This window comes from Alnus glutinosa, chromosome 5 (genome assembly GCF_958979055.1).
Source record: "Alnus glutinosa chromosome 5, dhAlnGlut1.1, whole genome shotgun sequence".
In the NCBI taxonomy this organism is placed as follows: domain Eukaryota; kingdom Viridiplantae; phylum Streptophyta; class Magnoliopsida; order Fagales; family Betulaceae; genus Alnus; species Alnus glutinosa.
This window is the reverse complement of record NC_084890.1, coordinates 3,955,130-3,968,837: the sequence shown is the minus strand read 5'-3', so window position 1 is coordinate 3,968,837 and position 13,708 is coordinate 3,955,130. Positions and strand designations below refer to the sequence as shown.

The 13,708-nt window shown below is 35.7% G+C and overlaps 1 long non-coding RNA gene and 1 pseudogene across 1 annotated transcript; one reads left to right on the top strand and one right to left on the bottom strand.

Annotated features, from left to right (window-relative positions):
- Positions 1-4,607: 4,607 nt before the first annotated feature.
- On the bottom strand, positions 4,608-13,272 carry LOC133868276 (cysteine-rich receptor-like protein kinase 10; annotated as a pseudogene).
- Positions 5,771-9,875, top strand: LOC133868094 (uncharacterized). The gene is made up of 3 exons (XR_009900286.1): positions 5,771-6,338; positions 8,051-8,149; positions 9,542-9,875. It is a non-coding gene; the product is annotated as an uncharacterized LOC133868094 (long non-coding RNA).
- Positions 13,273-13,708: the final 436 nt, after the last annotated feature.

The following is a 13,708-nucleotide window of genomic DNA, read 5'->3' as shown; positions in this document are numbered from 1 at the left end:
TTCTGTAATTTCTTTTTCCTGTCTTTGATGCCAAGTGCAGAGAAGAGAAGCTTGACATTCTGTGTACTACGTGATAATTTGCTGCAGGTTTGGATACATTGGAGGGATGATAGGCCCTTGGAAATGTTGGATCCAAGTTTGAGAGATTCTTATTCTCGAGATGAAGTCCTTTGATGCATCCAAATTGGCTTATTATGTGTTCAGGAAGATCCAGCTAATAGACCCACCAGGGCTTCAATACTTCTCACACTCAACAATGGCTCCATTACACTACCATCACCGCAAGAGCCTGCATTTTTCCCCCGCACTGATCAGTCTACAAGCAAGGCAACGCCATGGTCTGTTAATGAAATGTCCATTACTGAACTACAACCTCAATAGTCCGAATAAAGCATCTACAGCCTTTTGTTTATGGAATATAAACTCAAGACGTACAGTATGTTACTTAAGAGTTCCACGTCAATCGTTTATCTTGAATGCTATGTTCCAATATAGGCTGAACAGGAATAAAGGATTGTTGATTTTGTAACAGCTTTTATTGTTAAAAACTTATATTGGGCGGAGAATATAAATAAATGTAAAGTACTAAGTGAGATTGTGCTATATAAATGATTATGAATTTCACTATTTTTTGTTTTTTGTTTTTTGTTTTTTTTTTGTTAACCCAAAGCCTTCCCATACTTAAACTCTATAACTCCACTCGATATCCTATCCAAGCTTTTCATATGATTCATCTTCCGCTTGAACCATTAACTTTTCGACAGGCTGCTGCTAAACCCGAGTGGTGTGCTGCAATGAGCAGTGAATACAGTGCTTTAATGAATAATCAGACTTGGATTTTTTGTCCACAACCTAGTAATCATAATGTGGTGAGAAATAAATGGGTATCTAAAGTTAAAGAAAAACCTGGTGGAAGCGTGGATAGATACAAAGCCCAATTAGTTACCAAGGCGTTTGATCAGAAAGTAGAATTGACCACTATGAAACCTTTAGTTCAGTTACCAAAACAACAACAATCCTCATAGTACGTTCTCATTTTTGTAGTTAATTTTAACCTGTGCATATGTTAATTGGGTATCTTGATGAAGAAGTGTATATGAAAAATCCTCAAAACTTATCGCTTCTGAAAGGATTAGGGGCCCGTTGGTAGGCCCAAAGGCAAAAGTCAATCAGGGCCCATATTTGGATCTGATTAAGCTAATAGGAATAAATGAATTCAATCATTTAATTATATTTTAAAATTTCAAAATTGACATGGAGACAAGAAAAAATAATAATAAAAAGTTTCACATTGCACAAGCGTCAGAATCAAAAAATAAAAAATTTGAGTAAATGTTCAGTTTTTCACAACAAAGTTCTATACAAATTGAGGTGACGGATCATAATTAGCGAAATAATTAATGGTAGACTTGTCAATATTATACTCTTAATATTTATCAATTATGAATTGTTACAAAAAAAAAAAAAAAAACACTTCCGTTTCGTTGTTTATAGTTAAATGGCAAGGTTCTGTTCAAAAAAAAAAAAAAGAAAGTTAAATGGCAGGGTTCGCTTGGCACATTAATATGTAGAAAAAAATTTTAATAAATCATTTTTATCAAATGGAGTGCACACTCTTGTGGCGGATGGGACTTTACAAGGGCTCTTTTCGAGAATAAAACATATTAAATTCGGCTTCTGTGCTGTAATTTAAAACTACAGCACAGATTTGGTAATTTTAACGAACGTCCAGCACAGATCCTGTAATCTTATGAACGACCATGATTGTTTTGGGTTCCTATTAACCCAAACGTCACCGTTTTAAACCCCAAGAAGACTGAACCAAATGTTTGAAGGGTTTTTGATTTGACGCCGTTTAAGAGTAGTTGGGAGCGTCTCTTTCAAGGGTTCATCAGTGCCTAAATTTGATGCGGTGCGGTCATGGGGAGTTATCCTGCAGCCCTCTCCTCTCACTCCCGCACTCCTTGGGCCCAATTCAGGAACTAGGTTTTTTTTTTTTTTTTTTTTTTCCCTAATATTTCAATTTCTCAAATACTGTGTCAGATCTGAAGATTGCTCTATTTCTTACAGATGAGGCTTCTATCTCTGCAACCTTTACCTCCGCCTTGCAGCAAGTCGCAATACTTTGTAGCTTCATTTTCAACTTCTCTCTGATCTCAACGTTGCCCAGAAAATTTTCATTTGGTTAAGAGGAAATCAGAACAGAGAATACAAAAAATTGGCTTCAAACCAAAAATACTTCCAACGTTTGGTTCAGTCTCCTCAGGCTCTAAAATGATGACGTTTGGGTTAATAAGAAGCCAAAACAAACATGGCCGTTCATGAAATTCCAGAATCTGAAGCCGGATTCAAACATATTTGTTTTTGACTTCAGCATTTTATTAGGCACATCTACTTCCAAACGGGCGTCTATGTTTATATATGAATGTACATATGTTCGACCAAAGTTTAGATTCTAGGTAGCAAATAACACCAAGACAGACAACACCTCGCTTCCTCACACTATCGAGGGTGTATTTGAGTGATCGATGCGTCATCAACAGAATATGGAACTGATTGGCTTGAAGAATCACCATGCCCCGCTTCCGTTGTTTTCATGTTCCTCTTTGCTCTTCTCCGAAACAAAAATGCCAATTTATCTCCTAATAATTTCAGTGCAAACAGAACTCTCAAATTATCAAGGTTGCAACTTTTCTTATCAGCAATTCTCAGAATTAAGCTACTAGCTAGAAAAGAACTGATTTTTTTTTATTTAAACTATGAAAATACAGTTATGGTAATAAAAAACTTTCTATGTTCTTACGATTCTACTTGTGTTTCCTTGGGTTTGATCCATTACAAATATTCTTGCCATGCCAAAATCTGAAATCTTTGGATTCATATTGCCGTCTTATAAGACATTGCTAGCTTTAAGATCGCAATGTATAATTATAAGCCGAGAATCTTCGTGAAGATAAAAAAGCCCTGGAGCAATCCCTCCAATAGTCTTGTAACGGGTTAACCAATCCAGTTGTCTTTGTCTTTCTGTGTCTGTATTTGTCAAAATTAAATATTCAACTTGGAAATAAATAAGTCTCAAATGGACCCAAAATAAAAAATGTAATAAAGAAGTAGATATGAGTTTAGATTGGCCAAACAGAATAAAAAGTAATCAAGGCTGCTGTTGGGCACATATTCATAAATGAGTATCTTTTCGTCTCCTTCTTAGCAAAATCTTAAGAGCCTCACTAGATTCCTATGTTGAAGCTTTGCAACCAGCATAACCACATTCTTAAATTCTTCTGCAACCTGCCTGGAGCTTTTAGATAGCCTCTTCATGCTATTTCTTGTCCATTGTAAAGGATCCCTGAGAATATATTTGAAACAAGGTTATATATATAGAACATTCAATGAAAACACACATATATGTATGTATTTATAAATATAAATAAATTTCATTGCTAACTATATTCTAACTTGTAAACCGTACCAAATCCTCCATTTCTAATCTTGTTATCATCAGAGAAGTTGTTTGTGGCAGCTTCAATTGTACCCAAGTCAAATTGCAGGTACTCTACACATGTAATTCCAACCCCAACTACACATCAAAATAGTAAATATATTGAATTCTGATAATTCATAAAATTATTATAGCCGAATGTTTAGTGATGATCGATCAACTAAAGCTTTTCTTTTTTGTTTACCATTTTCTGCTAGTATATTATTGTAAGTCTTCTTTAATTTATTATTGTAAGTCTTCAGCCAATGGAGAAAAGCACGACAGAACCAGCAATTGTTACAACAATGGAGATGATAGTAATTAGAGATGACTTGCTTTGTCCCGCGTTAACAATTACCATGCGTCATTGTGATTAATGAATGCATGAAATTCTCTTTCAAAAAAAAAAAAAAAAAACTTTTATGGTTCATTGGTTGGTTCGTTGTAGGAATAGATGGCAGATGCAATAATATAAAGTAAATATCAGCTGGTAGGTACCGAAACATTAGTTAGAAGTAGTTGAGAACTCAAAAGGCTTTGGCGCAGTACGTGGGAAATGGAACTATGACTCTGACTTTTGGGATGGTCTAATTGAAAAGGTAGTAATTTTGCATTCATGATACTCTAAAAGTCTCTATCTACTACCATGTGCGTTCGGAGAGATTTTTTCCACCTCTTCAAACCCACGTTAAAATGGTTATGTTTCTGAAATCATTCACGTAACGGTCTTAAAATAAGCTTTTCTTTTCAAACTCCATTCTTGTGGCCGTACGCAAGTTCCTTCGAGGCCAAGCACCTCGAATAGCCTTGTTATTTATATCTTTCATTCATTCAATTCCATACATTTCCATCTCAATCACTTCATACACTCCACAATTTTTTTCTTTTTTTTTTTTCTTTTTTTTTTTTTTTTTTCTTTTTGACATGTCCACATAAGAGGGGGAGGGGAGATTCGAACTAATGACCTCCGCTTCATGAGGCGTGGTCCCCAGCCGACTTAGCTATCTATTGGGGACTACACTCCACAATTCATACTCTGTATCCATTCATCATAAAGATTACATATAAGGAAAAATAGGCTAAGAGTTCCACAACTTACAAACGTATACTGATTTCAAAGAACAGAAAACTATCGAGGGTATATTTCAGTAAATGATGCTTCATTAATTAATGGGCTTGTAGATTGATCAGACTACAGGTCCACTGGCTTGTTCGGCTTCGCTCCACTTGGACGTAAAAATGCTGGCTGCTTTGGTAATGGCAGCGTAACAGAGTAACTGTTAAGCATTAGAACTATTGTCGCCATTGTAGGTCGGTTTGCCGGATCTTCCTGAACGCACAATAAGCCCATTTGGATGCACCTAACGACTTCATTTCTCGAACAAGATTGTCTCACAGTGGGATCCAACAATTCCAAGGGTGTACCACTCCTCCATTGTTTCCAAGCCTGCATTCGTTCATTCAAAATAAGCAACATATATTATTTTATTTTATTTTCATAAAAGCAGCCAAAAAATTGAAATGATACGATCCATATATACTTACATAACTCAGCAGGTCCTCAGCAAGTTCTGATTGATAAAAATGGTTGTTCTTCTTCCCACTTATAATCTCTAGCATTAAAACTCCGAAGCTAAAAACATCCGACTTTACGGAGTATCGGCCATGTATAACATATTCTGGAGGCATGTAACCACTACAAACCAATACCCCCATCAGAACAACAATTGAAGTAAAAAGATGAGACAAAAAGTATACAAGGTTGTTCTTAGTGTCATATTAGTAGAATTTAGTTTATCTCAAGCTAATTGATCTCCTAAGATATTGTATTGTGCGTATACGAGTAAGTGTTGAATCCCACATTGATTAAAGATAAATAGAGTATTATTAGTAGTTAATATACGTAAGTGGAACCAAACTTATTGGAATAAGCTTTTGGATTGAAGTGATGTCTAAACATGTATATTAATGTGTTTTTGTGGACTACAACAACCATACATTTTCCTTTTCCATATTTCTCACATTCAAAAATGTTGTGAGTGCACTTGTGATTGTCGTGTCCTACATTGAGAATGTAAAGACCACGGAAAATAAATAGAGAATTGAGAATTTATAAATGAGAGAGTTTAATATTGATGGCGTAATAGTGCAATTTAGAAATGATAGGGGCTAGTTTTAAATAAGACTAAAGTTTGACCTCAGCCATAGCCACGTGTGTGGCTATGGATTATTGGGGAAATATTTTCCCCTCAATCTCGCAGCAGCCCCCACCACCCTTTTTTCTCCTCTCTTCTTTTCCCTTCTTTCTTCTTTCCTTCGGCTTTCTTCTTTCTTCTCAACCAAACTGAGAGACCGACTGACAGAGAGAGTGACGTGAGATGGAGTGATTCAGGGAGATTGAGAAGGAAAGAGAGACAGTGAGACGCGGAGATGGAGGACCCGATCAGTGGGTCGTTGTCGGTGGGTCGGCGACGGTGGAACCAGACGACGCCGACGACGGCGACTCGATTCCCGGTGGCCAGAAGTCGATTTCCGGCGAGCTAAGGAGCTCCGGCGGAACCCAGGAGCCGAACCACGAAGACCCGTAACCCATGCGACCCGTGACCCAGACCGAACAAGGAGAGACCCGGTTCTCCATGGCGACTTTCCGACGCGATTTCCGGCGGTTGGAGGCTGTTCTCCGGTGGTTTCCGTCGGTGGTGGACTACCCAGTGACCCCTGCGTGTGTAAGACCCGGAAGACCCACCAAAGTCATGACCCAGTGACCCGTGAAACCCGGTTCTCTATGGGTGTTTTCCGGTGAATTTTTGGCGACTGCCAGTGGCGTTTTCTGGCAGATTTGTTGAGGAAAATCCCCAAGGTGTAAATCCTATAATTTTGTAGATTAATTTGTGAATTGTTAAATTAGGGTTTCATGATTTTATTTGGGGTTTCTCTACTGTTTGGCCGGTTGATTTTGTGTACTGATTTGGGTTTGGTTTTGATTGAGGAGTGGTTTTGTGGGATATTGTTTGGAATGGTGGGGGCAATTTTATGGGTTAATCTAGTTAGAAATTCTGGATTTGTTGTGGCCGTGTGTGCTGGAATGGATTGTTGTTGTTGGAAGATCTATTGGCGTTGGTTGTGTTCTGAGTGCCGGTTATGTGTGTTTAATATGCTAAGGTTGGGTGGCTTGTATAGTTTGGTTGTGTAATGCTTTGGGTTGTGGATTTGGAGTTGGTAATTTTGGAGATATGATTATGGGTTGCTGTATTTTAGTGTTTCAACTATGGGTTTTGGGCTGTGATTTTGAAGAGGATGGTTGAACATATGTAAGTGGATTTGTGGTGTGTTGTATTGTGAATTGGCTAGATAATGGTTGTATTAAATTGGAGAAATATTGTGTTCATGAGACCAATGAGAAAGAAGTTATGTTAAGTTCAATAATTAAAATGAAAACATTAGATTGGAAGAGAAATTGTGCGATGGGCAAATGTGAGAAAAATGAGCATAAAGAGCAATGAGTAAAATAAATAAATAGAGTAAATAGATAGATATGTTATAATTTAATATTATAGTCTAATCTAAGTAACTCCATAGTCATTAAATCGTTTAGATCATTTTTATGTAAATAGCAAATACGGTTAAAATAGAGAAGAAATTGTGGTGTCTAATTGAATATAAATTGCAAAAAATGATTGATTAAATGAAGAAGTGTATAAATATAATGGTGGTGGACAAATAGTGAATTGATTCTAGGAATAATGATTAGCTTTAGTAAATGAATATATTCAATATGTGATTGTAATTTAATTTAATAAGATGTACTAGATTAATAAGTTAAATAAGGTTAATGTCTTAAATCTAAACTACTTAGATGACTAGTAATTAGTAAATAATTACATATTAAATGTAACGATTGAATAGGAATATTTTAAAATGGTAAATTGTTCAAATAACTTTAAGACAACAAATATGAAATAATGATATTATGGAAATACATAAATAGGCTTCAAATTCGTCTATTAGTGTAAGTAGATAATTAATGCGTTTATTTATGTATTATAAAATACCTAAGTGCGTTATGAAGTGGTGCTTAACTCGGTAAGCCTTCTATATATATATGTGTATGGGCCGAATAGACTTAGCTAGCTTAAATGGATAAACTAACTATAAGACTTAATAGTTAATAATAATAACCAGGCAACTTGGTACTTAATTCACCTATCTATGTGAATATAACACTTAAGTGTATCATCGGATTAGGTTTAAGTGTTGTATATGTATATGTACATATGCTGGTATATGCGTTAAATATATATGGTTAACTTAATAGATAGGTTAGATGCCATTAATGTGTTGACAATGATAATTCGGTGTAATAATAATTAGTGGACAACTAAAATAGTAAACGTGTTTTAAAGATAATAAGTGAAATAAATATGAACCTATAACCAATGATTAACCTAATAATAGCTTAGGATACCCAGCTAGCTTTAGAAGCGAGTGATGTGACGTGTGAGCAAGCGGGTAGTTAGGATGTCATAAAGTATGTGATTCAATAGCATAGTCTAATGTTACCAATGTTTGCAGGCTTGTGTCGTGATTGGAGACGTAGACTTGTTCTCCAATGTAGAGTTCGAGTAATTGGAATCCAGTGGAAGTTCGAGTCAGGAGTCTAATGCAGCCAAGGTGGGTATTCCACTCACTGAGTAAATATATATTTTTATATGTATTGGATTGATAAAAATATATATATTGTTTATGAAACCGAACCAACCATATGATGAATTACATGCTTTGAGATGATTTGATTAGTTTCGATTATGTTTAAATTATATCAATGATGTTTAAGAAATAGTGCAAGAGTGAAAAGTATTGAATCGATTTAAGTGTTAAGTTCTGCGGTTGAGATTTAAATTATGCAAAATTGTTTGAGAACATGTCATGTTGAAATTGTTTATGTTTTATGAAATTATGTTTTGAGTTTGAGAACATGTCATGTTGAAATTGTTTAGATTTTATGAAGAAATTATGTTTTGAATGATTTTAAAGGGTTGCATAAAATGTTGGATTTGTTTAGTTTTAAGAGGACGTGATTTAGCAACTGCATGATTTCAGTGTGATACAGTAGTGAAATATATACTGGTCAAGCACGGAACATTGAGCATGTAGTATAGATCATACATATCAGAGTAACAGTATCGGCAGAGTAATAGTATTAGCACATTGAGGCAGTATCAGCAGCACATTGAGACAGTATCAGCAACATATTGAGGCAGTATCAGCAGCACATTGGGGCAGTATCAGCAACACATTGAGGCATGCATATCATGTATAGCATTGTTTAATGAGTGATGTTTTTATGTTAGGAGTAGTTTTACTAGACGTATTGGTATGCATAAGAGTCTTCATGAAAAAGATCTTATGTATATTTCTATCGGATAGTCATGTGTTAAGGTCATACATTGAACTTGAAAGTACATGGATACATGACTACTCAGGCGCGAGTAATGGCATGTCTATGAGTAAGAAGGTTGACTGTTCTTGTTCTTCAAGAAAGACGTGTTAACATGATTGAGTTCAACTCTAGTGCTCTCATGATCTACTGACGTCAAGGCACGAAGCTGGAATACAATTAGAGATGGTGTTGCGAGTGTTTTGTTGAAGGATGTTATCCTAGTATGGAAAAGTAAGATGCCATGTTCTTTGCTTAAGACTTATGTGTATACGTGATATTTGTGATGGAGTGATCGTGTGCACATATGTCTGAGCGACCGGTGAAAAGTATTATTATAGAGGGGTCTATATGTAGAATCTTTCAAGCGGTAGATTGGAACTTCTACATATGTTCACAGCTATATAGTATGTTTTAAATGTTTTCTGAATAGTCGGTGTTTGCTGCATTAGCTGTTGGTAAATTGTGGCTAATATAGTGCTCGCATGACAAAAAAATAAATAGGGGTTGGTTCTTTGTGAAAACTCAGTTAGTCTTATATCACTGAGGTCTTAGTATGAGGTATACTAAAGCGGTGAACTCATTATTTCACCTATGCGGATGTGGATACCACCACAACCGTGTAGATGATGTTTCTTTGGCTGCAGATACTACGGTATAGTCGATGGGTCGGTAGCAGTGTGCTTGGGATATTATGACTGAAGCTCACCGCGACGGTTGTAATTGTCGGACCACAGGCTGTCCACTGTTTTATAGGTTTGGTATAGCTTGTGACGTTTGTGTCACATATTCTTTGTAAAACCATAGTTGTTTTGTAAATATTGTGTTAATAAGACTCATACAGATAGATGTTAAATGGCTCTATGTGGTAATTAATTTGTAATAGATGTATAAGTTGTAATTTTCGCTGTTCAGATTTATGTTTTCCGCTGCATAGATAGATATATGTCATACTCTAATTATCAGGTACATGTTATGGGGCATGTGTCATATGTTGGCTGAGCAACACGTAGTCGTGCCACTGCGATGACTCGTTTTACGTTTTGTATAAAAAAAAAAAAAAAAAACGGGTCGTCACAGAGAAAGTATAAATAAAAACAGTAGTTAATATACTTAAACGTACCTAAGCCCATAAGCTTAGGCTTTTGGGTTAGAAGTGGTGTCTTAGTATGTATGTTAACTCTCTCTTGTTGGACTCCCTAAATGTTTCTCTCCCCAACAAAAAGATAATAGAGTTTTGTTGATTTAGATTATGCAAAGATGAAATAAACATGAAACTTACTTTGTTCCAACAATTTTACTTGTATTTCCTTGAGTTTGATCCACTACAAATATCCTTGCCAAGCCAAAATCTGAAATCTTTGGATTCATATTGTCATCTAACAAAATATTGCGAACTTTGAGATCACGATGGATAATTCTAATTCGAGAATCTTCATGAAAATAAAGAATTCCACGAGCTATTCCTCCAATGATCTTGTAGCGTATTGACCAATTTAATTGTCTTCGGTTGACAGGATCTATTATTTTGTCAAAATTACAAGTTAGAATTAGAGGATCGAAATTCAACAGATTAAGTAAATATAAGTTCAGATCTCTTAATGAAAAGTACTTCAAAAAAAAAAAAAAAAAAAACTTTATTCTCTCATTATTTCATAGAGCTTCAGCTCCTTAGATATGATTCAGTTTGTGAAAAGTTCATGGTAAATGAATTATTGAAGGATTTGCAAGTCATTAATATCATGTATTCTTCAATGGCTAATCATGCATTCATTTAGACATAAAATGAATGATTAAAAAAGAAAAGAAGTGGACATAAGTTCAAATTGGCCCAACCGAATATAAAGTAATCGAGGCTTTTGTTGGGCACGTATTCATAGACTAGTAATTCTCTTTTCCTTCATCGCAAAATCCTAATAGCTTCACTAAATTTCTGTGATTAAGCTTGGCTATCAATACAACCTCATTCTTGAATTCTGCTGCACCTTGCCCGTGTCTTCCAGATAACCTCTTCACAGCGATTTGTTGTCCATTAAAAAAGATACCCTGTACGTGTTAGAATATGAATTAAATGATTAAATCATTTTTTTTTTCTATCAACTTCAGCTTTTGGAATAAATGTTAAACATATGATATCAGAGGGAAGATTATAAATTTGAATTATGTCTCTATAATTCACCTTCCATTTTAATTAAATATTGCACGTATTTATAATACTATTTTAATGTAATCCCATCAAATTAATTCTTAATTTTTACATTTTAAAAAATTAGCATGCTAAATAACTCCTACCTTATAAACCGCGCCAAATCCTCCTTCACCAATCTTGTTATCATCTGAGAACTTGTCCGTGGCAGCTTCAATTATATCCAAATCAAATTGCAAGGACTCTATGGTTGTAATTTCAACTCCAACTAAACATCCAAACAGTAAATACAATCATTCTTAAAATGAAAAGATTTGAATCACAAATTTATGACACCACAAAGACTTTTTTTAAAAAAACAAAAAATAAAATTAATTATTTCGTGATCAAAGAATTTTTTTTTTTTTTTTTCTTCACCATTTTCTTCGGATGAAGTGTAGTGTTTTTTTGGATGAATTGATGAAGTGTAGTGTTTCTTCCTTGGTCTCCTCCGAAGGAAGGAATAGGCGATGAAGAAAAGAACCACAGAGATCACAGCAATTGGGATAACAATGGCGACAATTTTCAGCGACGACATTTTGCTTCCTCCTGCATGCAACAATATGCATCATTGGCATGCTACAGATTAATAAGATAGTCCATTGAGAATAGCGGGGCAAGACCTTAAGAGCTGTGGCTTGTAAATTGGCTTGAAGAGCTACGTACAGTTTATACTTTGGAAGTGTAAATGTACAGGATCCTCAAATTATCCTCAAAATATCCCCATTGAGGAGGGTAAGTGTACAAGATACTTTTGTAATTTCCCCTTTGATCCATTGAATAAAAAAGTAAAATAAAAATAAGTGTACAAGATACTTGTCATTTTTGAGTTGACAGAAGAGAACATTAATAATCTCAAATGATACATAGTAAGGTATATTAATTAAATTGGAGTAATTTTATACGTACATCTGAAAATTGGCTTTTTATTAGAGGATCATGCCACATATTCTGAATGAAGAGTGATAAATAGAATTATTAATAGGATCATGCCACATATTGGCCTTTTCCCGATCTTTAAAATAATATAATATTTTCAAAACTCGCAGACTTGGAAAATCAAAAATTGAGAATTAGAGATTTTTTATGTATAAGGATCAATCATAATTTACTTGTTCTAATTGCTAATAATTTAGAGAAATAACATAAAATAAAAATAAAATAAAAAATAAATAAATGAGATTCGTCGATCTATTAATTAAATTACTAAATAACTTAAAATTTATTTGGGCAAATACGTGATTACTTGTTAATGAAATTCTTTCCCATCATCTACCATTTACTAGTAACCTAGACAGATAATGGAGTGGATCACAATCTCTTTTCATACCTGGAGGAAGAGGAAGAGGAGGAAATGCAGGCGAAGCAGGTGTGAAGTTGTAAAATGGGTACACTTCAAATCTAATTTTACAACTTGGTAGCAGGACCCTTCCGCCTTGTCTTCCATCACAGCACGAAGGAAGAGTTCCTATGGCGACTCGGAGACATTTATAGCAATCGGACACACTCAGGTTCGGCGTGCACTGCACGAGGCTGTACAGCGTCTGTGACACCGCCAGTGAACTGTTGAATTCCACTTCCTCCGTCGCAAACTTCTTTCCAGTCACAGAATTCAACGCACGGGTCGCCAACGAATCCAATGTGCTGTCCATCAACCGAATGAAGCGCTCTCTCTCTGCCTCTTGGATAGACTGCGGGTTCGGCAGGGGTTGCCCGGGCCCGTAGTTAATGGTGGAGAAGATGGATTCGTTGGAGTAACGTAACAAGCACTCGTCGTACCATATTATAGCCCCAATCTGAAAGGGGTAGCGTTGTAGTATCTCTTTGGCTGCTTTGGCAACGCAGTCTTGACAGACTCTGGTGTTGACGTCGCCACGGCACAAAAATAGCCCGGAGACCTCGCCAGCAGAGGCGTTGGAGAACCCAGTGACCAGAGTGGCGTTAGAGGAAAGAGAAGAGAGGACGAGGTCGAGATTGGATTGGTAGGTGCTGTTGTCGGTGAAGTCTGTGCCTGAGCAAAAGTGATAGCTGTAAGTGGGTGCTGCTTCATTGCCACCGGCAAGGCTAAGCAACGAAATCACGAAGAGAGACAAAAGGAATATAAGAAATTTGAAAGAAGTCATTTTTGGGCAGGGTTCGTTCATCAGTTAATTGATCGATCTCTCCCGTCGATCTCTTTCATTCCATGTTTGTTTCATCAATGAGACACAGATATATATGAAGAGGACACGGGTGGTGATCGCTGATCAAACCCTAAAAGATACGCCAACAAAACTTCTTTTTTCCAAAACCTAAAAGATACGCCAGGGACATGCGTGGACGGAAGAAATTGATTTTAGAACATTCAAATCTGTCTCGAATAGTAGTTTAATCGGTTAGAAATCATGCTTTATGAAGCGGAAGTCACTAGGTCGAATCCTCACACGCTCTCTTGTTTGGAAATGTCAAAAAATAAAATAAAATAAAAAATTCAAATCTTAATGGGGCAGGAGAATTAATTGGAGTTGATAAAATTTACATTTATAAATCTGTTGTTTTCATTTATATTGAATTTTTTGTTTTTAAAACGACGCGTCATTAGATCTCTAAAATATGGGGTTTTACAACG